Raw genomic sequence first — 25330 nt, 5'->3', positions numbered from 1 at the left:
GCTATCCAACTATCGTACATATTCCAATGCAAATACCCTCTCTATCACATGTATTGGAAGTCTGTATGGTTTTACTATTGATCCGTAAAACCTTAACACAGTGTATTCTTCCATGAAGAAACAGTCAGCCAATTGTATTTGACTTTCGAGTTGAATGCAATCTCTACAAGACACAGGCAATCTAGGTATTGGAGTGCTTGTAATTTCATTATACATTGGTGCCAAAAAGAAGTCTACAAAATGGTTGTAGTTCTTTCTGTTATCATGCATCCTTATCTTTGGGGTCCATTCATATATTGGACACTCTATTCTATTCTGAGTCTTCTCATCAATCTTATAGTTTAAAATTTGAAGATTGTTGGTCTCGAATATTGCACGATACTTGGATAGAAGGAGATAGCACAAGTAGGATGAGAAACTAAATTTCTTACAGGAACCTTTTTTGATCATTAGTAATTGTTTTTGCATGGATTGAACAACGTGCCAAACAAAATTATATCTTACTGGCTGAGTTACACAATGGATATTAAAAATCATTTCAAGAAGGCTAGCACCCACTTCCCTATCATTTTCCAATCCCAGGCAAAATGTTAGCAAGGAAATAGTATCCCGAACCCATGGAACAAAAATGTTAGAATCATAAGGAGGCTTATGATTCTGATCCAATAGAGTACCACACATTATTAGAGCTCTGATAAATGAATCTCTGCGATTTGGATCGAGACTCTTATAATTCTCTGCCAGCTTTCCTAGGTCAATTTGGATGTTTGATTTTTTTGCTTCAAACCCTAGGTTCAACAAATGAGAAAATTCTCCCACGTTTATGGATAGAATTTCCTCTTTTGTATTTTTATTGACAATTTCTTTTTTATCTTCATCATAATTTTCGGTGCAGACCATGACAAAATCAAGGCAAGGGAATACTTCAAGTAACACCATGCTTCCCAATCCAACATCCCACGATGCGATTTTATTTGTTCTTTGTTTTAACATTGTGTTGAAAATAGTAAAATTTGCCCTGGTTGGATCTGCCGCCTTACTAGACAATGCATATCTAATATCTATGATACGCTTTTCACCACAGATAGCAGGGTCATAAATATCATGGTATTCATCAGTGAAACCTTGTATTTTAACCAGTTCGGTTAGGTACATTTTTTTTCACTTGGCTTCTTGTTGAACTACTGCTTCCCGTTTTCCCCATCGCTTTTATTGTAAATAATTCAAAATAATGCTAGATACAAACCTAAAAATGCTAACCCTTAAATTGAACCACGAGATTAAAAAAAGTAAAAATGGCAGGATGTAGGTGTTCTAGATTTTACCCTAAATTTCTATTTCACTAGATTGGCTGTGAGGCCCTACCCCGATTCAGTTTGACCTTTTCAGTTATTTGCATATTGAGACTATTTTGGATGCTTTATTTTATGCATTATGGACTTAGAACTTATATGATTCCATGATTTGGATCACACTGACATTTGTTGATGTTTTATTTCATGCATGATGATTATGAAACCTTAGATATGTTACTAGAATAGAATTACATTATGATGGTGAATGTCGTTATTGGGAATTTGCAGGATTTTATTTTGATGAAAAAAAAATGATGCATATTTATGAATGGTTCATTTTTGGGAAAATTATGTTAATTGCTTATGTGAAATTGAATTTGAAAACAAAATGAGATATTGAATTATTGTTGCCTAATGTATGAGTGTTGAATTGCAATGGATTCCATGTATTTGATTATGAATAATTGTGATTACTTGGAGTTACTAATGTGTTAATTGAGACGCGCAGGAAATTATCCATGTGACCATGGAATTTATGGAGAATCAAGTCTAGACCAATGTGCGTTTGTTAAGCCGGGAGTTGTCTATTTGGAGAGACAACACCCCTCCCCTTGTAATGTATTTTATTTGTGATGTGTATAATGCTTGAGTGTAAAAATTTAATTTATATGTAATTGTGTAATCCTTTAAGAGACCAATTTTCCATGTGTGATTTTATATTGTATTTTTGTTGTGTCACTTGACACATGTGCTGATTAAGTGTCATTAAGTTGACTTGTCTCTTGGAGGGAGTTTTGTTTCTACCAAAGCCATTCAAAAACATGAGTGTGGTCCCAAAATTATCTTGGGTAGGGAGTCATGGGAGTGGTCAACTCAAGCTTGACCCGTAGGTAAACTTCAGTGGGGTTTCCAAAGGGTTTAATGGACTCCTAGGGTAAGTTTTTAGGCTTTTCCAAAGGTCCAAAGGGTATACCTATGGGTTAGGGGTGTTTTGCAACATGTGGCTTCTCCCATGTGACTATGAAGTCACTTCAAAAAGTGGTGTTTTCAAGATGCACGAAAATTGGACTTAGAAAGTTCTTCCTAGGATAGTGAACCTTCCCCTTAGGAGTCAAACTCTCTTCCCCATTCTCTTCCACCTTTTCCCTTTCCAATTTTAGTAAAGTGCAAGAGTTTGGGAAGGGCAACCAATGGGAACTCACACCTCACCCAAGGAGTTGGGAAGTGTGTGAGAGGCCTTCTTAGGCAAGATTTTTCAAACTTAGTGAGTAATCACCCACTCTCCTTTCTTGGAGATTTTGCTTGTTTTGAAAAGTTAGCAGGAGTTGGCATTTTTAGTGGAATTTTGGGAGAAAAGATAGTGGAAATTGGGCAGCTCATCCCCAACTAAAGTTAGCAAACCTTTTGGCAGAATTAGGTTGGTTACTCTCTTCTTTCTCTTATTATGTTGAAAATGATAGTTTATGTTGTTTTGTAACAAGAAAAGAGTTGCTTGAAAGATTGTGTTTTTAAGAAGTTTTTGTGTTGAAGTAAAATGTATAGTTTTCCTTTCTATGTGTTTGTTGTGTTTCTTGTTGTTTTTGGGAGTGTCCAAGATCTCCTATCCTTGGGAGGGTAGGAAGATCTTGGGGTGGAAGGAGTTTGACAGCCATGGGTGAGAGGCTCTCCTTATGGAGAGTGTTCTCAAGGGAGTCCTTTGTGACCCTTGATGCATAGCCTTGTGTATGCATTTGGGGGTCATAAGGGGAGCATATATGGCCTTGAGCCTTTTTGGGGGGCATAAGGGTTGTGAAATGTTTGGGTTGCATTTGTGTTGCCATGAGGTGGCTAGTGTAGTATTGTTGTTTGGCATGCATTCTCCCCATTGGTACATGGTCCACTTCCACCCATGGAAGAGTCACCATGAAAGTGGTGAATGTGAAGCTTGGGAAGGGGAATTTTGATTGTAAATGTGTTCCTATGTTCTTAGTGGTTTTGTGTGCGTGTAACCCGTCTAGTGCTTGGTTCTCCAAGCTCGGGGGTGGCTTCTAGTAAGCCTAGGCTGGGAGGTGAGCTTCCCATGGTCAAAATGTGTTGTTTTGCAGGTTGCATGGGAATGGGAAAGGAAGGATTGAAAGACCATGTTGCTGCTTATGTTGCAGAAATTAGTTATTATGACATTTTATTTTCTTTGGGAGTTGTAAATAAAAAGAAAGGAGCTAGATTTTGTTATTCATAAGGAAAAAAAAAATATATAAAAAAATGTTTGTATGCATCATTAGCTTGTAAAAGAAAGAGAAGGATATTGTGTATTTATTTTCAAAAAAAAATAATGTAGCAATGTAATTCTATTATCTTGAAAAAGGAGGAAATGTAGATGTTTTTAAACTTCAATACTTCCTTGTAACCATGCTCATTGTACTTAAATCTGTTAAAGAAATACATGATGTTTTTTTTTACTATTCTAGTTAGTTGCAAATGGAAGCATTAGTGTATTAGATTGTATGAAAATTTTGTGTTTAACTAGGGTGGAAAGGTAGGTGCATTATATTTCTTTTATGTATTCTGCAAATAAGTGAAAACATGTTGCTGTAAGTTTAATAAAACAGTCTTTTATTTTCTGGTTATTGCAAGAAAGGAATTTTCATTAAACAAGTTTATCCTTTGCAAAAAAAAAAGAAACTTATAGCTTTTAACATTATCATTTTTGTTACAAAATAAAATATAGATTTGGAGACCCACTTTAAATGTATTTGATGCCTACAATGATAATTTGCTGATAGATAGCCCTGTTAGTTCTATAGAAAATTAAGCCTTCTTGAATTACAAATTTAATCAGACACAAAGGTATTTATATATATAAATATATATCTATATATATATATATATATAAATATATATTTATATATATATTTCTGTTATACAAATTTAAACATTAAAGAATCTGATTTACACTAAAAATAATGTTCACAGCCTGATTATATTAATTTTTCAGACAAAGGGATCTGAAAACAAATCATTCAAAAACATAAATCTGCTCATATATATATATATATTTAAATATATATATTTATATATATATATATATATACACTCATATATATATATATATATATATATATATATATATATATATATATATATATATATATATATATATATATATATATATTTAAATAAAGAATCTGCCTGAACTGTGACAGTAAAACCCATGTGCCCTAAACCCTCTGCGTATATATATATATATTGATATCATATTTAAACAAAAAAAAACTATGTTCAAAACACATCTATTACCGAGGGTTATTAAACCCGTTTTTTTTTAAAAACTCTGCAAAAAAAAAGAAACGCGTGTAAACATTCTAAAGCAAACTATGCTCGGGCCGCAGCTCCTGGCTGCGCCGGCCGCAGCCTGCGACGGCCGCAGACTGCGGGCGGCGACGCCGCAGCCTGCAGGAGCCGCAGTCTGCGGCGGCGCTGTCCGCGGCCGGCGGTCGCCGCGGCTGCGGTGCCGCCCAACGCTCCGCCCCGTAACCCTGTTCACCACTCCTCCTCCGCCCGAAACAAGAACCTCCGCCGATAACAAAGGCACAAACGCAAAGAAAAAAAAAGGGGTTAAGCTCGGCCGCCCTGCGCGCTGTTCGCTCGGCCGCCGACACTCCTCTTCGCACCCAACAAAAAAAACACACACAAAAAAAGGGGGTTGGAGATAACAAATTCGCCCTAACCCTAGTTCGGGTTAGGGCACACTCACACACAATTTGGAAATAAACATGTGAGAGTGGGGGAGGGAAAAGTGTAAATGAGAATTTAAATAAAAAGGGGGGGGGGGGTTCTCACCCCTACATTCTGTTAGGAAAACAATTGGTAAGTGGAATAATAATATAGAACAATTATATATATATATATATATATATGTGTATAGATGTTGAGTAAATATATGTATATAGGTATATGTGTGTATATATATATATATATAAATAAGTAAGATTAAATTAATATTTAAATTATTTTAAAATTGTTATATGTTTAGTTATGAATACTTTCGTTAAGCATTGAGCAACGAAGAAGGAAGCGTTATAAAAGGATTTTAATTCCTAGTGGATTAAAATAAAAATAAAAATAAAAATAATAAATAATAATAAAAAAAAATAATAATAATGTAGATTTTTTTAAACGTTTATAATCGAGTTTAGCTCGCCATTATGAATTGTAATTTATTTAGTGAACTTCTGTGTTGGGAGGAATTTTGGTTCATTGATAACTTAGTCACCTCCTCTCCCTAAATTGAATATAATTACCGATTGACTCAAACACGGTTATGACCTAGCCAAAATGCATTCCTTATCTAAGTTAATCGCACTAAGATGCATTATATTATATTAGTTAGTCGATAATTAGTTAAGTAAGTCGTTAACTAGTTAAGTATTACAAAAAAAAAAATTCCGTTCGTGCCCAAGAGTTGGGCATGACATTTTGGTATCAGAGCAAGGTTGCCAACACTAGGGAACCTTACTCCATTACGTTTCGCTACAATTATTTAATTAATTAAATTGTATTTAATTTTATTTTTTAAACTAGCTAAATATTTTCTCCTAAAAAATAGTTATTTATTTCATTTTATTTTATTCTCTTAAAAAGGATGCCTCCAGCTACGCGACAAGCTCGCAAACGTGGTAGAGGCCCTAGGCGTGCACGCATGGCACGCGAAGAGGTCATTAGGGAGGAATCGGTTCAGGAAGTGGACCCAGCAGCTCCTCCCAAGCAACCAGCTGACCCGAACCGAGACATCTTGGTAGCTCTTCAGAACCTGATTGGACTAGTACAGGATAGGCTTCCAGCAGTAGATCATAATGTTGAAAACCAGAACTCAGGAAGTCATAGAACAGTAGAACGGGAATGGAGTAGGAGTCCACCTCCTAATCCCGTGGAGAGTCAGGCTGGGCATGAGCCCGAACCCATTCACCTACCAGCACCACCTCCAGCCGTAGCACCAGTGTATATTGAGAGGGCACGTAGAGATCCAGGGGATCTAATCAGAGAGGTTATGCGTCTTCAGCCACCATCATTTGGAGGATCTACCGATGGGGTAGAGGCAGAGGCATGGCTTTTAAGCCTAGATAGGTGCTTTGCATTGCGCTCTTATGAGAGCAATCTAAAAGCACGTGCAGCGGTTCACCTATTGCGAGGAACAACCTCCACATGGTGGAGACGGGAAGAATATAAGTGTGGGTTAGAGATAGAGACCCTCACTTGGGAGATTTTCACCGAGAGATTCAGGGAGAGGTATCTATCAGAGCATTTCAGACAGCGTAGGGTGGATGAGTTTCATGACCTCCAGCAGAAGGGTATGTCAGTGACACAGTACGAGAACAAGTTCTTTGAGCTATTACCTTATGTAGACTACCTGAAAGATGAAAAGCTTCTCGTCAACCGATTTATCAGAGGATTGAATTCCGGCATAGCAGGACCAGTGAGAATGGCCGCTCCAGGGAGCCTCCGGGTTGCCGTGGAGAAGGCTTTGATAGCCGAGGAGATTCAGGCCAGACCACATGACTCGAAGGATCGGTTTCAAAACCGTAATCCTTCACCACAGACTTATGGGTTTCAGAAACCCCATTGGAAAGGTAACAACAGGCACTCATCGGGGTTCTCCAAACCCCCTCCTCCGTAGCAGTCTCAGCAAAACCAGAGGCAAAAGCCTCCGCAGAATCAGCAGGGCACAAAGCCCAAGCAGTGGCAGTCACAGGGTCAGAGGCGAGATCAGAAATCTCAGGCTCCTTACACACCTCCGGCTAGGACTCAGCAGTCCTCTAGAGGTGGGTACAGTGGTTCTAGTAGGACAGGGGGACAGTCTTTCTCCAGACCACAGGGAGTACAGTTTCAGGCACGAGGCCCTTGCTTCACATGTGGAGCCATGGGACACATAGCGAGAGAGTGTCCTCAGGGTCAGATGACAGGAAATCAGAGGATGGCAGCATCAGAGCCGACAGTTGGGGACATGGGCAAGTCCCATAGAGTCTTCGCAGCGGTTGACAACCGCCAGGCAGAGCATCAAGCCATGGTTATTGAGGTAGCAGGTATGATCAGAGGTAGCAGTGTATCTATATTATTTGATTCAGGAGCTACTGATTCTTTTATATCTCCATTGGTTGTGGAGCGTTGCGGGCTAGTGGCAAATAGGCAAGAGGTCAGTTGGGAAGTGGAATTAGCTTCAGGGGCTAGAGTGTCAGTGGAATCAGAGGTTAAGGGATGTCAGCTTCAGATTGGCAACATCACCACCTTAGTAGACCTTAGAGTTACACCACTTGGATCCTATGGCGTTGTACTTGGCATGGATTGGCTTTATGCCCACAGAGCCAAGATGGATTGTCGCCTGAAAAGGATCGAGTGTGAGGATGATCATGGCTCTCCTATAGTGATCACTGGAATTCAGAGACCCGTGTCTCTTCGTATGATCTCCGCCATGCAGCTTAAGCGGAGCATGCGAAAGGGATGTCAGTTATTTGCCATCACCATTAGTGATAGAGAAGAAGAAGAGGAAAAGGAACCATCTATTGACGACTATCCTATCCTTAGAGAATTTGCCGACGTTTTTCCTTCAGAGTTACCTGGTATGCCACCTCGTAGAGAGATTGATTTTCATATAGACCTTGTTCCAGGAGCCAAACCAATTTCAAGAGCACCATATAGAATGACCACAAACGAGCTTAATGAGCTCAAGATTCAGCTTGAGGAACTCCTAGAGAAGGGCCACATTCGCCCTAGTGTATCCCCTTGGGGTGCACCAGTCATCTTCGTGAAGAAGAAGGATGGATCTCTTCGACTATGCATGGACTACCGTCAGTTGAACAAAGTAACCATCAAGAACCGATATCCATTGCCTAGGATCGATGATTTGTTCGACCAACTCCAAGGTGCTAAGGTATTTTCCAAGATTGATCTAAAATCAGGGTACCATCAGTTGAGAATAGTGGAAAGTGATATCCACAAGACCGCATTTCGCACTAGATATGGCCACTATGAGTTCACCGTGGTCCCATTCGGTCTTACGAATGCCCCAGCAGTTTTTATGAGTCTCATGAATGGAGTATTCCGTGCATTCCTCGACCGATTTGTGATTGTGTTTCTTGACGACATTTTGGTATATTCACGGAATGAGGAGGAACATGAGGAACACTTGAGGCAGGTTTTGCAGTGTTTGAGGGAAAATCAGTTGTATGGCAGTTTGTCGAAGTGTGCTTTCTTTAAAACTGAGATCAAGTACCTTGGTCATGTTATATCCGGTGATGGGATCTCAGTAGACCCGTCAAAGATCAGAGCCATTATGGATTGGCCAGCACCTACCAGTGTGACAGAGGTCAGGAGCTTCATGGGCTTAGCAGGTTATTACCGACGTTTTGTCGAGGGATTCTCTAGAGTCGCTCATCCTATCACTTCTCTTCAGCGCAAAGGGAAGAAGTTTGAGTGGACGGAGAAGTGCGAGAAGGCCTTTCAGGAACTTAAAAAGGCACTTACTACCGCACCTATTCTTGTAGTACCAGATCCTTCAGCAGATTTCATGGTTTGCACAGATGCTTCCCTAGATGGTTTAGGAGCAGTACTTATGCAGAATGGCAGAGCTATAGCTTTTGAGTCTAGGAAACTCAAGACTCACGAGCTTAATTACCCCACTCATGATCTGGAGCTTGCAGCCGTAGTGCATGCACTTGTGAGATGGAGACATTTCCTTTTGGGTCATCATTTTGAGTTGCACTCAGACCATCAGAGCCTTCAGTACATATTTACTCAGCCGAATCTTAATGCACGTCAGAGGAGATGGATGGAATTCTTGTGTGAGTATGATTTTGACGTTCACTACATCAAAGGGAAAGAAAATGTAGTTGCAGATGCTTTGAGTAGGAGACGTCACGAGGTATTCACCATGTCTATGAGCACGGAATTGAGAGATTGGATCTTGCAGCGATTGCCAGAGGACAGGTGGTATTTAGAGGTTTGCCAGGCTATTCGATCTCAGGAAACTTTGGAAGGGAAATATATGGACTATTCCTTAGAGCCCGATGGTTTATTACGCCATAGAGGGCGCATCTATGTACCTTCTACCGGGGAATTGTGAGAGTTCATTATCACAGAGGCACATAGAGCTCCTTATGCAGTGCATCCCGGTGTCAAGAAGTTGCATGCAGACTTGAGAGAGCTATACCATTGGCCAGGAATGCGCCAGCTTATTGCCGAGTTGGTAGCCCGATGCCTTGAGTGTCAGAGAGTTAAGGCGGAGCACAGCCATCCAGGTGGGTTGCTCCAACCTCATGCTATACCAGAGTGGAAGTGGGACACTATATCCATGGACTTTATCATTGGTCTCCCTATGTCATCTCGCCGCCATGATGCCATCTTGGTGACGGTTGACAAGTTGACCAAAGTGGCTCACTTTTCACCCGTTCGTACCACTTTCACAGCATCAGCAGTAGCACAGGTGTTTTTGCGAGACATTGTCAGACTTCATGGTGTTCCACATAAGATCATTTCCGACAGGGATTCCCTCTTCACTTCCTCTTTCTTGAAGGCGTTACAGGCAGCTATGGGTACCAAGCTCAATTTCAGTACAGCCTATCATCCAGAGACGGATGGCCAGACAGAGAGAGTTAATCAGGTGTTAGAAGATATGCTTTGCATGTACGTCATGGATCACCAGTCCAGATGGGAGGAGTATCTTCCTTTAGTGGAGTTTGCCTATAACAATGGGCATCACACGTCCTTGGGGATGCCACCCTATCAGGCATTATATGGCAGACCTTGTAGGACACCATTGAGTTGGGACCGCATAGAGGACAGAGTTGCTATTGGTCCAGAGATAGTTCGGGATATGGAGCAGCAGGTGGATTTGATTAGGCAGCGTCTTAGAGAGGCACAGGATAGACAGAAGAAATATGCAGATGCAAAGAGGGTTGATCGTAGCTACTCAGTTGGAGACAGAGTCTTCTTGAGAGTGCGACCGCATAAGAGTCCAATCCGTTATGGAAAGGGTTCTAAGCTCGCACCTCGATTTGTGGGACCATTTGAGATCCTTGAGAGGATAGGGCCAGTTGCCTACCGTCTAGCATTGCCACCTAGCCTGTCACGCATCCACGATGTGTTTCATGTTTCAGTTTTGAGGAGGTATATCTATGATGAGTCTCATATTCTAGATTGGGATGCCTTGCAGGTGGAGTCGGACGGGCAGCTAGCTTTGGAGCCCATTTGCATTTTGGCACGCCGGACGCTGAGCCTTCGAGGGCGAGAGCTGGACCAGGTTAGAGTCCAGTGGGATTGCTATGATGAGGTCACAGCCTCATGGGAGGATGCAGCACTTATGAGATCACAGTACCCCCACCTTTTTGATGAACTCCAGGAGGAAGTTCATGCCTAGAGGGGGAGGGTGTGAGGCCCTACCCCGATTCAGTTTGACATTTTCAGTTATTTGCATATTGAGACTATTTTGGATGCTTTATTTTATGCATTATGGACTTAGAACTTATGTGATTCCATGATTTGGATCACACTGACATTTGTTGATGTTTTATTTCATGCATGATGATTATGAAACCTTAGATATGTTACTAGAATAGAATTACATTATGATGGTGAATGTCGTTATTGAGAATTTGCAGGATTTTATTTTGATGAAAAAAAAAATGATGCATATTTATGAATGGTTCATTTTTGGGAAAATTATGTTAATTGCTTATGTGAAATTGAATTTGAAAACAAAATGAGATATTGAATTATTGTTGCCTAATGTATGAGTGTTGAATTGCAATGGATTCCATGTATTTGATTATGAATAATTGTGATTACTTGGAGTTACTAATGTGTTAATTGAGACGCGCAGGAAATTATCCATGTGACCATGGAATTTATGGAGAATCAAGTCTAGACCAATGTGCGTTTGTTAAGCCGGGAGTTGTCTATTTGGAGAGACAACACCCCTCCCCTTGTAATGTATTTTATTTGTGATGTGTATAATGCTTGAGTGTAAAAATTTAATTTATATGTAATTGTGTAATCCTTCAAGAGACCAATTTTCCATGTGTGATTTTATATTGTATTTTTGTTGTGTCACTTGACACATGTGCTGATTAAGTGTCATTAAGTTGACTTGTCTCTTGGAGGGAGTTTTGTTTCTACCAAAGCCATTCAAAAACATGAGTGTGGTCCCAAAATTATCTTGGGTAGGGAGTCATGGGAGTGGTCAACTCAAGCTTGACCCGTAGGTAAACTTCAGTGGGGTTTCCAAAGGGTTTAATGGACTCCTAGGGTAAGTTTTTAGGCTTTTCCAAAGGTCCAAAGGGTATACCTATGGGTTAGGGGTGTTTTGCAACATGTGGCTTCTCCCATGTGACTATGAAGTCACTTCAAAAAGTGGTGTTTTCAAGATGCACGAAAATTGGACTTAGAAAGTTCTTCCTAGGATAGTGAACCTTCCCCTTAGGAGTCAAACTCTCTTCCCCATTCTCTTCCACCTTTTCCCTTTCCAATTTTAGTAAAGTGCAAGAGTTTGGGAAGGGCAACCAATGGGAACTCACACCTCACCCAAGGAGTTGGGAAGTGTGTGAGAGGCCTTCTTAGGCAAGATTTTTCAAACTTAGTGAGTAATCACCCACTCTCCTTTCTTGGAGATTTTGCTTGTTTTGAAAAGTTAGCAGGAGTTGGCATTTTTAGTGGAATTTTGGGAGAAAAGATAGTGGAAATTGGGCAGCTCATCCCCAACTAAAGTTAGCAAACCTTTTGGCAGAATTAGGTTGGTTACTCTCTTCTTTCTCTTATTATGTTGAAAATGATAGTTTATGTTGTTTTGTAACAAGAAAAGAGTTGCTTGAAAGATTGTGTTTTTAAGAAGTTTTTGTGTTGAAGTAAAATGTATAGTTTTCCTTTCTATGTGTTTGTTGTGTTTCTTGTTGTTTTTGGGAGTGTCCAAGATCTCCTATCCTTGGGAGGGTAGGAAGATCTTGGGGTGGAAGGAGTTTGACAGCCATGGGTGAGAGGCTCTCCTTATGGAGAGTGTTCTCAAGGGAGTCCTTGGTGACCCTTGATGCATAGCCTTGTGTATGCATTTGGGGGTCATAAGGGGAGCATATATGGCCTTGAGCCTTTTTGGGGGGCATAAGGGTTGTGAAATGTTTGGGTTGCATTTGTGTTGCCATGAGGTGGCTAGTGTAGTATTGTTGTTTGGCATGCATTCTCCCCATTGGTACATGGTCCACTTCCATCCATGGAAGAGTCACCATGAAAGTGGTGAATGTGAAGCTTGGGAAGGGGAATTTTGATTGTAAATGTGTTCCTATGTTCTTAGTGGTTTTGTGTGCGTGTAACCCGTCTAGTGCTTGGTTCTCCAAGCTCGGGGGTGGCTTCTAGTAAGCCTAGGCTGGGAGGTGAGCTTCCCATGGTCAAAATGTGTTGTTTTGCAGGTTGCATGGGAATGGGAAAGGAAGGATTGAAAGACCATGTTGCTGCTTATGTTGCAGAAATTAGTTATTATGACATTTTATTTTCTTTGGGAGTTGTAAATAAAAAGAAAGGAGCTAGATTTTGTTATTCATAAGGAAAAAAAATATATATAAAAAAATGTTTGTATGCATCATTAGCTTGTAAAAGAAAGAGAAGGATATTGTGTATTTATTTTCAAAAAAAAAAAATGTAGCAATGTAATTCTATTATCTTGAAAAAGGAGGAAATGTAGATGTTTTTAAACTTCAATACTTCCTTGTAACCATGCTCATTGTACTTAAATCTGTTAAAGAAATACATGATGTTTTTTTTTACTATTCTAGTTAGTTGCAAATGGAAGCATTAGTGTATTAGATTGTATGAAAATTTTGTGTTTAACTAGGGTAGAAAGGTAGGTGCATTATATTTCTTTTATGTATTCTGCAAATAAGTGAAAACATGTTGCTGTAAGTTTAATAAAACAGTCTTTTATTTTCTGGTTATTGCAAGAAAGGAATTTTCATTAAACAAGTTTATCCTTTGCAAAAAAAAAAGAAACTTATAGCTTTTAACATTATCATTTTTGTTACAAAATAAAATATAGATTTGGAGACCCACTTTAAATGTATTTGATGCCTACAATGATAATTTGCTGATAGATAGCCCTGTTAGTTCTATAGAAAATTAAGCCTTCTTGAATTACAAATTTAATCAGACACAAAGGTATTTATATATATAAATATATATCTATATATATATATATATATATATATATATATATAAATATATATTTATATATATATTTTTGTTATACAAATTTAAACATTAAAGAATCTGATTTACACTAAAAATAATGTTCACAGCTTGATTATATTAATTTTTCAGACAAAGGGATCTGAAAACAAATCATTCAAAAACATAAATCTGCTCATATATATATATATATATTTAAATATATATATTTTTATATATATATATATATATATACACTCATATATATATATATATATATATATATATATTTAAATAAAGAATCTGCCTGAACTGTGACAGTAAAACCCATGTGCCCTAAACCCTCTGCGTATATATATATATATATATATTTTGATATCATATTTAAACAAAAAAAAACTATGTTCAAAACACATCTATTACCGAGGGTTATTAAACCCGTTTTTTTTTAAAAACTCTGCAAAAAAAAAGAAACGCGTGTAAACATTCTAAAGCAAACTGTGCTCGGGCCGCAGCTCCTGGCTGCGCCGGCCGCAGCCTGCGACGGCCGCAGACTGCGGGCGGCGACGCCGCAGCCTGCAGGAGCCGCAGTCTGCGGCGGCGCTGTCCGCGGCCGGCGGTCGCCGCGGCTGCGGTGCCGCCCAACGCTCCACCCCGTAACCCTGTTCACCACTCCTCCTCCACCCGAAACAAGAACCTCCGCCGATAACAAAGGCACAAACGCAAAGAAAAAAAAAGGGGTTAAGCTCGGCCGCCCTGCGCGCTGTTCGCTTGGCCGCCGACACTCCTCTTCGCACCCAACAAAAAAAACACACACAAAAAAAGGGGGTTGGAGATAACAAATTCGCCCTAACCCTAGTTCGGGTTAGGGCACACTCACACACAATTTGGAAATAAACATGTGAGAGTGGGGGAGGGAAAAGTGTAAATGAGAATTTAAATAAAAAGGGGGGGGGGTTCTCACCCCTACATTCTGTTAGGAAAACAATTGGTAAGTGGAATAATAATATAGAACAATTATATATATATATATATATATATATATATATATATATATATATATATATATATATATATATATATATATATATATATAGCTATGTGTATAGATGTTGAGTAAATATATGTATATAGGTATATATATATATAAATAAGTAAGATTAAATTAATATTTAAATTATTTTAAAATTGTTATATGTTTAGTTATGAATACTTTCGTTAAGCATTGAGCAACAAAGAAGGAAGCGTTATAAAAGGATTTTAATTCCTAGTGGATTAAAATAAAAATAAAAATAAAATTAATAAATAATAATAAAAAAAATAATAATAATGTAGATTTTTTTAAACGTTTATAATCGAGTTTAGCTCGCCATTATGAATTGTAATTTATTTAGTGAACTTCTGTGTTGGGAGGAATTTTGGTTCATTGATAACTTAGTCACCTCCTCTCCCTAAATTGAATATAATTACCGATTGACTCAAACACGGTTATGACCTAGCCAAAATGCATTCCTTATCTAAGTTAATCGCACTAAGATGCATTATATTATATTAGTTAGTCGATAATTAGTTAAGTAAGTCGTTAACTAGTTAAGTATTACAAAAAAAAAAATTCCGTTCGTGCCCAAGAGTTGGGCATGACATTGGCGTAGATAGTCTCTGTTGCAACTTGCATTCCTCAATCTAGTAGTCGTTTTTGAATCTCCCTTGATTTACTGGTTTGCCCATGAAATGAAATACAATTATGATTTATGAGTCACTTATTTTGAAAACACTGAAAAGTACAAAAGTAATACCTAAAGGGCAAAATATCTAGAATCATGTTGTAATTTTATTACTTATTATTAATATCTATTTGTCGCCAAAGGACAAAACATTCATTACTTCAGTCTAAATTCTGAGGACATTAAATGTAAAACGTTAAATTCTGGGCAAAGTTCTCACAAATGTGTTCACTTCCCACATTCGGGCCGAAATCCATCCTAATTCGTTGATCTGTTCTCATCCAATGGACGATGGTATCTGTTGTCTGTTGTTGTGGGTCCCATGACTTTTGCCATTTGTCGGGCACGTCACCGCACTGGAGTCACTTTTTCGAACTATTTTTTAAGTCTTTTTAATCCTTAAACTTCTGCCCCAAATAGAGCTTTATTGACTTAATTATATTTAATTAAATATAAAACGTTCAATTCCGGGCGAAGTTCTCACAAATGTGTTCACTTCCCATATTCAGGCCGAAATCCACCCTAAGTTGTTGATCTGTGCTCATCCAACAGACGATGGTATCTGTTGTCAGTTGTCATGGGTCCCATGACTTTTGCCATTTTTCGGGCACGTCACCACACTCAAGTCACTTTTCCAAACTGTTTTTAAGTATTTTTAATCCTTCAACTTTAGCCCGAAATAGATCTTTATAAACTTAATTATATTTGATTAAATGTAAAATGTTCAATTCCGGGTGAAGTTCTCACAAATGTGTTCACTTCCCACATTCGAGCCAAAATCCACCCTAAGCCATTGATCTGTGCTCATCCAATGGATGATGGTATATGTTGTCTGTTGTCATGGGTCCCATGACCTTTGCCATTTTTCGGGCATGTCACCACACTCGAGTCATTTTTCTAGACTATTTTTTAAGTCTGTTTAATTATTTTCAACTTCCGCTTGAAATAGAGCTTTATAGACTTAATTATATTTAATTAAATGTAAAACGTTCGATTCCGGGCGAAGTTCTCACAAATGTGTTCACTTCCCACATTCGAGCCGAAATTCACCCTAAGTCGTTGATCCGTGTTCATCCAATGGATGATGGTACCTATTTTCAGTTGTCGTGGGTCCCATAATAAGAGACATTTAAAGATGTGCAATAGTTTGAGATAACTATTATATATAATGTTAATATTATTTGTAAAAATATGAAATACAAAAATAGTATAGAACATGAAACTTGTATTTCTAGAATAAAAAAATTAACTAAATGAAAATATAAATTTTGATATACAATTTGAAAGGTAAAAGTTTAATATAAAAAAGAAAACATTCACTATTAAATCTAAAATATAAATTTAAAGTTTAACAAAATTCTTTAAAAATATGTTTACGATATATAATTTTAAAAAATAGTTTAAAAATATATATAAAAGTTCAACATAAATTTAGTGTAATATGCATTTTAATTTAATTTAATTTAATAAATAAATAAAGACTAAAAATATATATAAAAGTTCAACACAAATTTAGTTTAATATAAATTTTAATTTAATTTAGTTTAAATTAATTTAATAAACAAATAAAGACTATAAATTTTTTATATGATTGTATTTACAACAAAGTTTATAGCCTCTATGAAAAATCCACCCTAAGCCGTTGATCTAATTGAGTCTAATCTTGTTCTCTAATTGAGTCTAGAATCTTGAATTTTCTTCTAATGATCTTGGCCTTGAGTCTAACAATGTGGTGAATCTTATTGATAAACCTACACCTCCTAAGGACCTATGCAATATACATTACCTTTGATCCTAGTGAGACTATTGAAACATCTGATGGCCCAATATAAGTCTATATATCACTGCAAAGATCAAAGACATACTCTCACGAGGGGTTCTCATTGATGATTGATCCAACATGTGTGGTGAATGTAATAACTTAAGAATATCTTTATACTTTACAATTGCATGAAGTAACATATGATAAATTTGATTTAGTGGTTAAGATCTTTGATGGTTTCTCTTGTCCTACTATAGGTTATATTACTCTTCCCATTAAGGTTGGTACTAAGTGCTTAAATGTCATTTTTGCTATCATTCCTATATCAGATTAATTTTGTGTGAAGTTGGGAGATCCTTGGTTCTCTTCCATGAAAGCGATCCCATCTACCCTTCAAAAATGTCTCAAATTTCTTCATAATGACAAAATCTTAATTATAAATCATAGCATGTACCCAGTACCAACCCACGCGTGAACTAGTTCAAAACTTCAACAACAAGTAAGTTGGACTTTTAATTCACTTGTTTTTCGCAAGATAAACATCTTTTTTTATATATTTATAAAATTATAATCAACCATAATCAATGGAACGAATTGGATTTTTTTTATATATATTAAATATAGAGGAAGAAGCATTACATAAAAAAGATCACAGTATTTAATTTATTTCCATTGTTTAACAAAATATTGAAATAACGTAGCTCATAGACAAAAAGCATTTGCAAAACTATCATTAATAAACTAAAATAGAAAGCATTTTTATATCCATAAGAGGCAAACTGAAACGAACTGGAATTTGCAAAATTATCATTAATATTTATGTTTCAGAAATTTACAATTTTTACATGTCTGAGACTTGAGTCCCTCAAAAACTTTAAATCCAAAATGAGTGAGCCACTAAGCCTGTGAGGTTATGAGGACATAGCAAAAAAAAAACTACTACTAGGGGGTCGGGGCTAGGGCATAGGTAGTGGATGGTTTACCCTAAGAATCTAGCCCTCCCTCCATGTAGAATTCTTCAGACAACATAAGCTGAGAGAATTCTTCAAGCCAATTGTAGTTTGGAAAGTCGTCCAAGAGAAACCATTTCCGGAGAAAGTCCCTGCCAATCTGCGCCCATTTCCTGTGATGTGTCAACTGCTCCGCATTCAGGTTCAAAAGAAATGGTTGCCTGGCCACTGACATTGTTTGGTCAGGGAGGAGAAGCTTAGTTAATTCACTTGCCCAAGGGATCCTCACCCCTACTTCTACAAGGACGACAACAGTAACACCATCTACAAGGAAGTCTTCCTTAAACACCTTCCTTAACAGTATCAATATATCAACCTTGTCTCCTCCGAGGTCCAGAAGAGATGCCAAGAACCGAGATGTAATGTCCGTGTTAAAACGGTATCTATTTTCATTATGCAAAAAGTCTCTGCCTAGCACCATCTGCATAGCCTCATTGGTGAACATCCCAACCTCCTTGCAGACTGATTGGAGGGTTGGGTCTTTAACGTAGCCCAAAAAGGTCCTCTGGTCCTCCTCAGAAATGCTTCTCAAGTGGATAGGAGTGTCCACCTTGAAAAATCATATTACCAAATTAAACAACCCGAGCCTATAGACCTAAACCAGATGCAAAATTTAAATATCGTGAGCTTCGACGATTTATCTACCAAATGGCAAAGGCTAATTGAAGATGAAAGAAGCATAGATCGTATATAAATAGTTGAATCTCTTGATTGTAATAATTACTTCTCTAACCGTATTAATTCCTTTAAATTTTTTTAAATCTTTCGTATCTCTGCAAATCTTTCCCATAAATGCACTAGTGTGCGAAATTGGAAACAACTATAAACCAGTACCAAGTTGGCCAGGACCACATTGGAAGTCGCGGGGACATAGTGGATTGCAGTTAGTGACTAGACATTTATTAAATGACCAAAATTATCGATCGTGACATTTGATACATGTCTATTGAATCCAATTCCATTCCGGGCACTTTCTGGTGAACTATGTTCTCTTCAAAAAATTGGGCCGAAATAAAACTTCAGCCATTGATCTACGATCATCGAATGGTTTAAAATCATTGATGGATTTTAGATACATGTCACCCTTCATGTGTCAAAGAGTCTATGCTTATTGATATATCATACAGAGTCCAGACTCAATGTACTGATGTGATGTGCCTTGTCTATTAATGACAATGAATTCATGAAATTGCCAATAAAATATATATTTTCCCATAAATAACAAAATATTAGCCAAATAAATTAAATAATTTTCAAGTGGTGGATAAAAATCGCCAATACATTTAAATAATTTTTCCTTCGGAGTAAAATTTTTCGCCCATACAATTATATATTTGTTCCTTTAAACAAAAAAATATTCACCTCCTACAATATATATTTTCCCCATAGAACAAGGTATTATTTGCCAAAAATTTATGGAATTTTTGTACCCTAGAAAAAAATCACCAATACAAAATAATTTTTTTCCCTATTTTGAAAAACAAATCGCCATCAATATGAAAATTTCCCCCCAAAAATAATGTCCAATTCACCAGGATTTTACACTTTTTCCCCGGGGGTGGTTTCTTAAAGTTATCCTTGGATAGATCTCATCGAGGTCCCTCCTAACTGTGACTGCACCATGAACCATCATTTTTCTTACGCATCTTTAACCTTGGTGAATTGAGTTGAAATTCCTCCCTAGGGTTAGGTGAAGGTTGGACAAATGGGCCTAAGTCAAAATTTGGTTTCTTTAGGGAGGAAATGGTTTGAGAAGCAAGTTCATGAGCCTTGACACAACATCTTCGTTGGTGTTTTGTCGCACAACAAATTATTTTAGTTTTACTTGAGACTTGTGAAGGTTGAGGATCAATCAACATAGGATTATTTTCTTCCCTTGTAGGGGGGGAGCGGAAGGAGACTCACTAGGTTGAGATATATCAGAGTTGGGAATTTTCCTTTATTAGATATGGGAGGTGGGACTGCAACATATATAAGAGGAATAGAATGTATAGGAAGAAGACCGGGTCTAGAATGAGGAGGAACATGCATGGGTGAAGAGTTTCTTTGTTTACTTAAGGCCATTATCATATTAGTTTTCCATTATTTGTAAGATAGAAAAAGAATATCATCTTGAGGCTTTAAAGGTTTAGGTTGTTTAGGCCAAAAGTAATCAAGAGTGAAAATTGTCACGCTTCGCTATGGGTTGATAAAGGCTATGATTAATTGTGATAATATTCCCATTATGAGGGAACTTCAAATACTTATGGATTGTATAAGGAATAACTTTAATGGAAGAGATCCAAGGATATCCCAACTTCCCATGAAAATGATCCAATGCAGGAATAATAGAAAAGGTAACATCTAAGCACTTAGTACCAACCTCAATAGAAAGAGTAATAGAACCAATAGTAGGGGAAGGTAAACCATTATACACCTTGATCATAACATTAGATTTATCATATGTAACTTGATGTAATTGTTGAGTAAAAACATGTTCTTTAGTAATAATGTTCACCATACATACTGGATCAATGAGCACTCCTTGCAAGAATTTTCCTTTAATCTTCGCAGTAATGTATAATGGTCCATCATGTGCAACGATAGTCTCACTAGGATCAAAGGTGATGCATAACTCAAGTGTAGGTTTAGTTTTTTGAATGGTGTTCACAAAATTATCAGACTCAACACCCAAATTGTTAGGAAATAACACAAGTGGTTGAATATTTGAGAAAATGAGAGGGCGAGGGTGAATTAGTTGACAATTAAAATCTTCTTTAAAATTTATTCATAGATCTATAACATTTAGCATAATTAATTAAGATAGATAAAACATGAAAGCATATGCATGAAATAACTCAGACATAATGAACACCAAGATTTACATGGAAAACCCAAGAAGGGAAAAACCATGGAGAATGCTAATTCTCAATACTAAAACATTGGTTAAGGTGATTTTTACAAAGGATGGCTCACTGCTAAAATGCTCATTTTAGAAGGGCTCACTGCCCAAAAAGGCTCACTACCGAAGGGCTCACTGCTAAAATGTTCATTTTAGAAGGGCTCACTACCCAAAAAGGCTCACTACCGAAGGGCTCACTGCCCAGAAATGCTCACTACCAAAGAAATAAAGATAAAAAAGAAAATCCACCACTGAAACACAAACTGCATTGCTAGAACTGCCTCTGATAACTGTCTGCAACACACTTCACAACAACTGGATTCTTTCAATCTCGCATATCTTCTACACAATTAGCCATTCACAAAAATGCCACACTAACTCATCTAGATCATATACATACATATATTGTCTCTAGAAAAACATAATCTTCCAAGTCGGCCAAGATAAAGATCTAAAATAGGTCACTACTAAACATTTCAGTGGTGGGAAGGAATGAGAAGTAGACCACATCAAAAAGTTCCTCATCGAACATATCAACATGTTACATGAATCGCCAATACAAGACCCAAAACTTTATCCGCATATTATATAACAACCTCAACTTTTGAATCAATACCTCGACTTCTAGATCTTAACAAACCTAAAGATAGCATTGAGTAAGATCAACAACACATCTTCCGAGAAGCCAAATCTTCTGGGAAACCACCAAATGACCATCAACATCACATACATACCAAATTTCCACTATTGCTCAATATATCACATCCAGACCTAACCGGACCACAAGATTTGACATTAATGACAACATATAACATAATACTAACAATGTCCCCCTTTGTCATTGATGGAAACATCCATCAAGATGATATACACATCATACTCTCTCTGTCTCTCTCCCCCTTTGACAATAATGAAAAGGTTGGGATAAAATCCTCCTAAGAAAATCACTCCTACTCTCCTTAAGAGGAAGCACACAAGCATCAGTCTAGAAAAGAATATGCAAGCTGCTCACTAGACCAATGCACATCTAAATACACATTAGTTCAAGTTGGAAAGGGGTAAAACTCCTAACTTCTGTCGGAGATACTCAAAAGTATATTTACACAATGACTTAGTGAAGATATCTATAATATGCTCCTTTGTAGGTACATATTCAAGTCATACTTTATTGTCCAACACTTTTTCCCTCAAGAAGTGGTATCGAATGGATATGTGCTTTGTTCTGGAATGTTGTACTAGATTCTTTGAAATATTTATTGTATTAGTATTGTCACATGTGATTGAGATAATGATGTAGAGTAGGTAGAGTTATGGTGGTATAAGAAAATTCCCAAATAGGTATAGTTTACTTTGTAAGATATAAGGTAAGAAATGGCAAATTTCCTTCAGCCTACAAACACCCTAATTGGCTCAAATGGACCAAATATGGATCAAGACTTCACATAAGGAAAATGATGACTTAGAATATGTTATCAGGTATAATATAAAAGGAATCAACTGGTTTTAGTCTTCTATTCAATACCCAAATGCTCAAACTCCAAATTTTCTCCTTCTAGGCCTAGAATCCCAACTAGTGCAACAACACGAGAAATTTAATGATAACTCCAAAAACTTCCAAAACACCATACAAATAAAATACATATTTGGATACCCTTTTGGCTCCTCTATAACATAATCAAAGTGGTTAATAGGTTATTTTGGAAAATATATGTTGTCCTTACAACATGCCCTATTTTTTAGCACTAAAAAGGGTGGCTTTACAAAGCAAGTATTGAAAATATGACTCCTTGTCACTTATAACCCCAAAAAAGAAGAGAAATATGGAAAATAAGGAAGGAAAATGAAATCAAATTCTATGTATGAGGCCTCTAAGCCCACAAACCCCAAATTCTTCTCTTAAACCCTTAAAACCAAGGGTTTCTCCTATCTCCCACTTCCACTCACTTCTGGAAACAAATGATTGTTGATACACCTTTAGATAGGAATTTTACAACTATCCAAATCATAAAATTTACCCCTTCATGGGTATATCTCTCCAACCTTCATCCTACCTAGCCTCTTCACTAGGTTTTCCAACTCAACAAATGGTGATCACCCTATCAAAACCCTGTTATCTGCAAATCTGATAGTTAAATCATAATTTACATGTCAAAAAGAGATCATTCCATGAGAAAAATAAATCAAACATTCATGGAATGACCCTGCATGGTTAGAAACTTGTCAGAAATTGTTAAGAAACTAGTCTAAATTGCTGCAATAATGAATGTACAATCAAAAAGCTGATTGAAAAATGACCCTAAAGAATTCAGAGATGTGTAATATGCCCAGGGAGATACTTAGGAATGATATACCATAAATACCAAGCAAATGAAGTCTCACAAAATCATAAAATAGCAGAAAAATGGTTTGAGAACTAAATTTTATTCAACCTTCTCTTGCAATCCGTACACTTTAGGTCTTGTCTATCCGTACCAAGCATTAAAAAGCATTAAAATAACTCCCCCAAGGTTTTTCAACCACTTATTGGTTGGTTACAATATTTATTTTGCATAAAAAAGCCACTAATCTAAGTTTCCCACCTAATTCCTTATAGACGTTGAATTTCAAATATTTGAATTTTCAACTTTTGGAAAATGTATTACAAACTGAAAACCAACATTATTAATGATGGATTTGCATCCCATATGGCATATTTAACCATCCTAAACCTTCCTAAATCCTTTATTGGGTGTTTCGACCAAATTTACATTTTTTGACAATAAATGACAATTTTCAGGATAAAATGACAACATTTTACAATTTTGTTTTTCAAAAGCCATTATTGGCCTTAACAACTCATAGTTTATCATGTTGACATTCATTGATGAATTAAACTCCTTCTTAGCCTCAGATGGTTGTATGGTTGCCTTTGTTGGTCTCGGTGCCCCTGCACCATACTCCCCATGAATGAAAAAGTTCTTGTCACAAGAACTCATCCATGCTTCTCTCTTGGTTTTGCTTGTGTGAAACTGATATGTAGGAACAAGATAGTCCCCCAAAGTGACCTGCTTCTTCTTGGAATGACCTTCACTCACACACCAAGTATTAGAAACAAAAACATTATGATTTGGCTGCCCCAAACCAATGGTATCCTTGGTTGATGTTGTTGTTACAACTACCTTCTTTCCTCTATCTTGAGGCAGCTACAACTCATCAAACCTACTCTCTCCTTGTTGTCCAACAATAGGACATTGTACTGCACCCACTTGTACATATGTTTGACCCTTCTCCATGAACCAGACTGTCCTTTGGTTGCAAATCAACCCTCCTTGCATCATGTTCTTTGACAAACAACTCATCACCAAAACACATAACAATATGATCCTTTCCACCTTGAACAATGGACACAAATTATACTTAATTTTACCTTTATGAACCAAATAAGTATTTTGATAACCATCATGTATAACTTTTCTAGAATATTGCCAAGGTCTGCCCAAGATGAGATGACCACAACTCATATCCATAACATCCCACAAAATGCTATCAACATACTTGCTAATGGAGAAATTTATGATTACCTGATCCCTTACCAACATATTTTGACCTTCACTGACCCATGTAGAAAAATATGGATTAGGATGTGCAAGGGTTTGTAAATTCAACTTTTTGACTACCTCATAAGCAACCATATTGTGAGAAGCCCCTGAGTCAACAATCAAATTGCATACCTTACCATGGATTAGACAATTTGTCCTAAAGATCCTCTCTTGCTATGATGGCTGTACCTTCCCCATGAGCAATAACTCTCCTTCCTCTGGTGGTATCATGATTTCTTCTTCTTGTTCTTCCTTTTTGTCTTTTTTTGTCAAATTAACCCTCCTTTCCCTCTTGTCCTCATTCCATTTAGGACATTTGAATGATGGGTGCCCTAGTTCATTACAATTGTAGCATCTAAATGTGCCTCTTCCTTGACCAAATCCTCTTCCTCCTCTCTGATTGTATCCACCCCTTGAATCTGAAAATGACTTCTTTCCTTTATCCTCATGGCTTGGTCCTTGTCCTCTTCCACCTCTTCCTCTATTTTCATTACCTCCTCTACTTGATCTTTCTTGTCTCCTCTTCACCTTTTCTTCTGCTCTAATAGCCAACTAAAAGCATTCCCCAATGGTCTTTGGTACTTGTAGACCAATCTCATCTTTCAAGTTATACCTTAAGCCATTGACATATCTGGCTACCTTCTCATCTTCTTCCTCATATCTTCCTCTAATACTCAATTTGTGAAATTGTTCAGTATAAGACATTACATCCATGTCTTTTTGCTTCAAGTTTTGTCTCATCCTTCTCACATGTATACTATAATCTGAAGGCAAGAATTGTTCTTTGATCAGATTCTTCATCCTTGCCCACTGCGTGATTCTTGTCAAACCCCTAGACTTTCTATCATTTTGTAAACTTGTCCACCAAGTCAAAGCAGTACTTCTGAGTTTTGTTTTTGCAAA

The sequence above is a fragment of the Cryptomeria japonica genome, chromosome 10 (assembly GCF_030272615.1).
Source record: "Cryptomeria japonica chromosome 10, Sugi_1.0, whole genome shotgun sequence".
Lineage (NCBI taxonomy): Eukaryota > Viridiplantae > Streptophyta > Pinopsida > Cupressales > Cupressaceae > Cryptomeria > Cryptomeria japonica.
The sequence above is the reverse complement of the archived record's forward strand: the minus strand, read 5'-3'. Positions refer to the sequence as shown.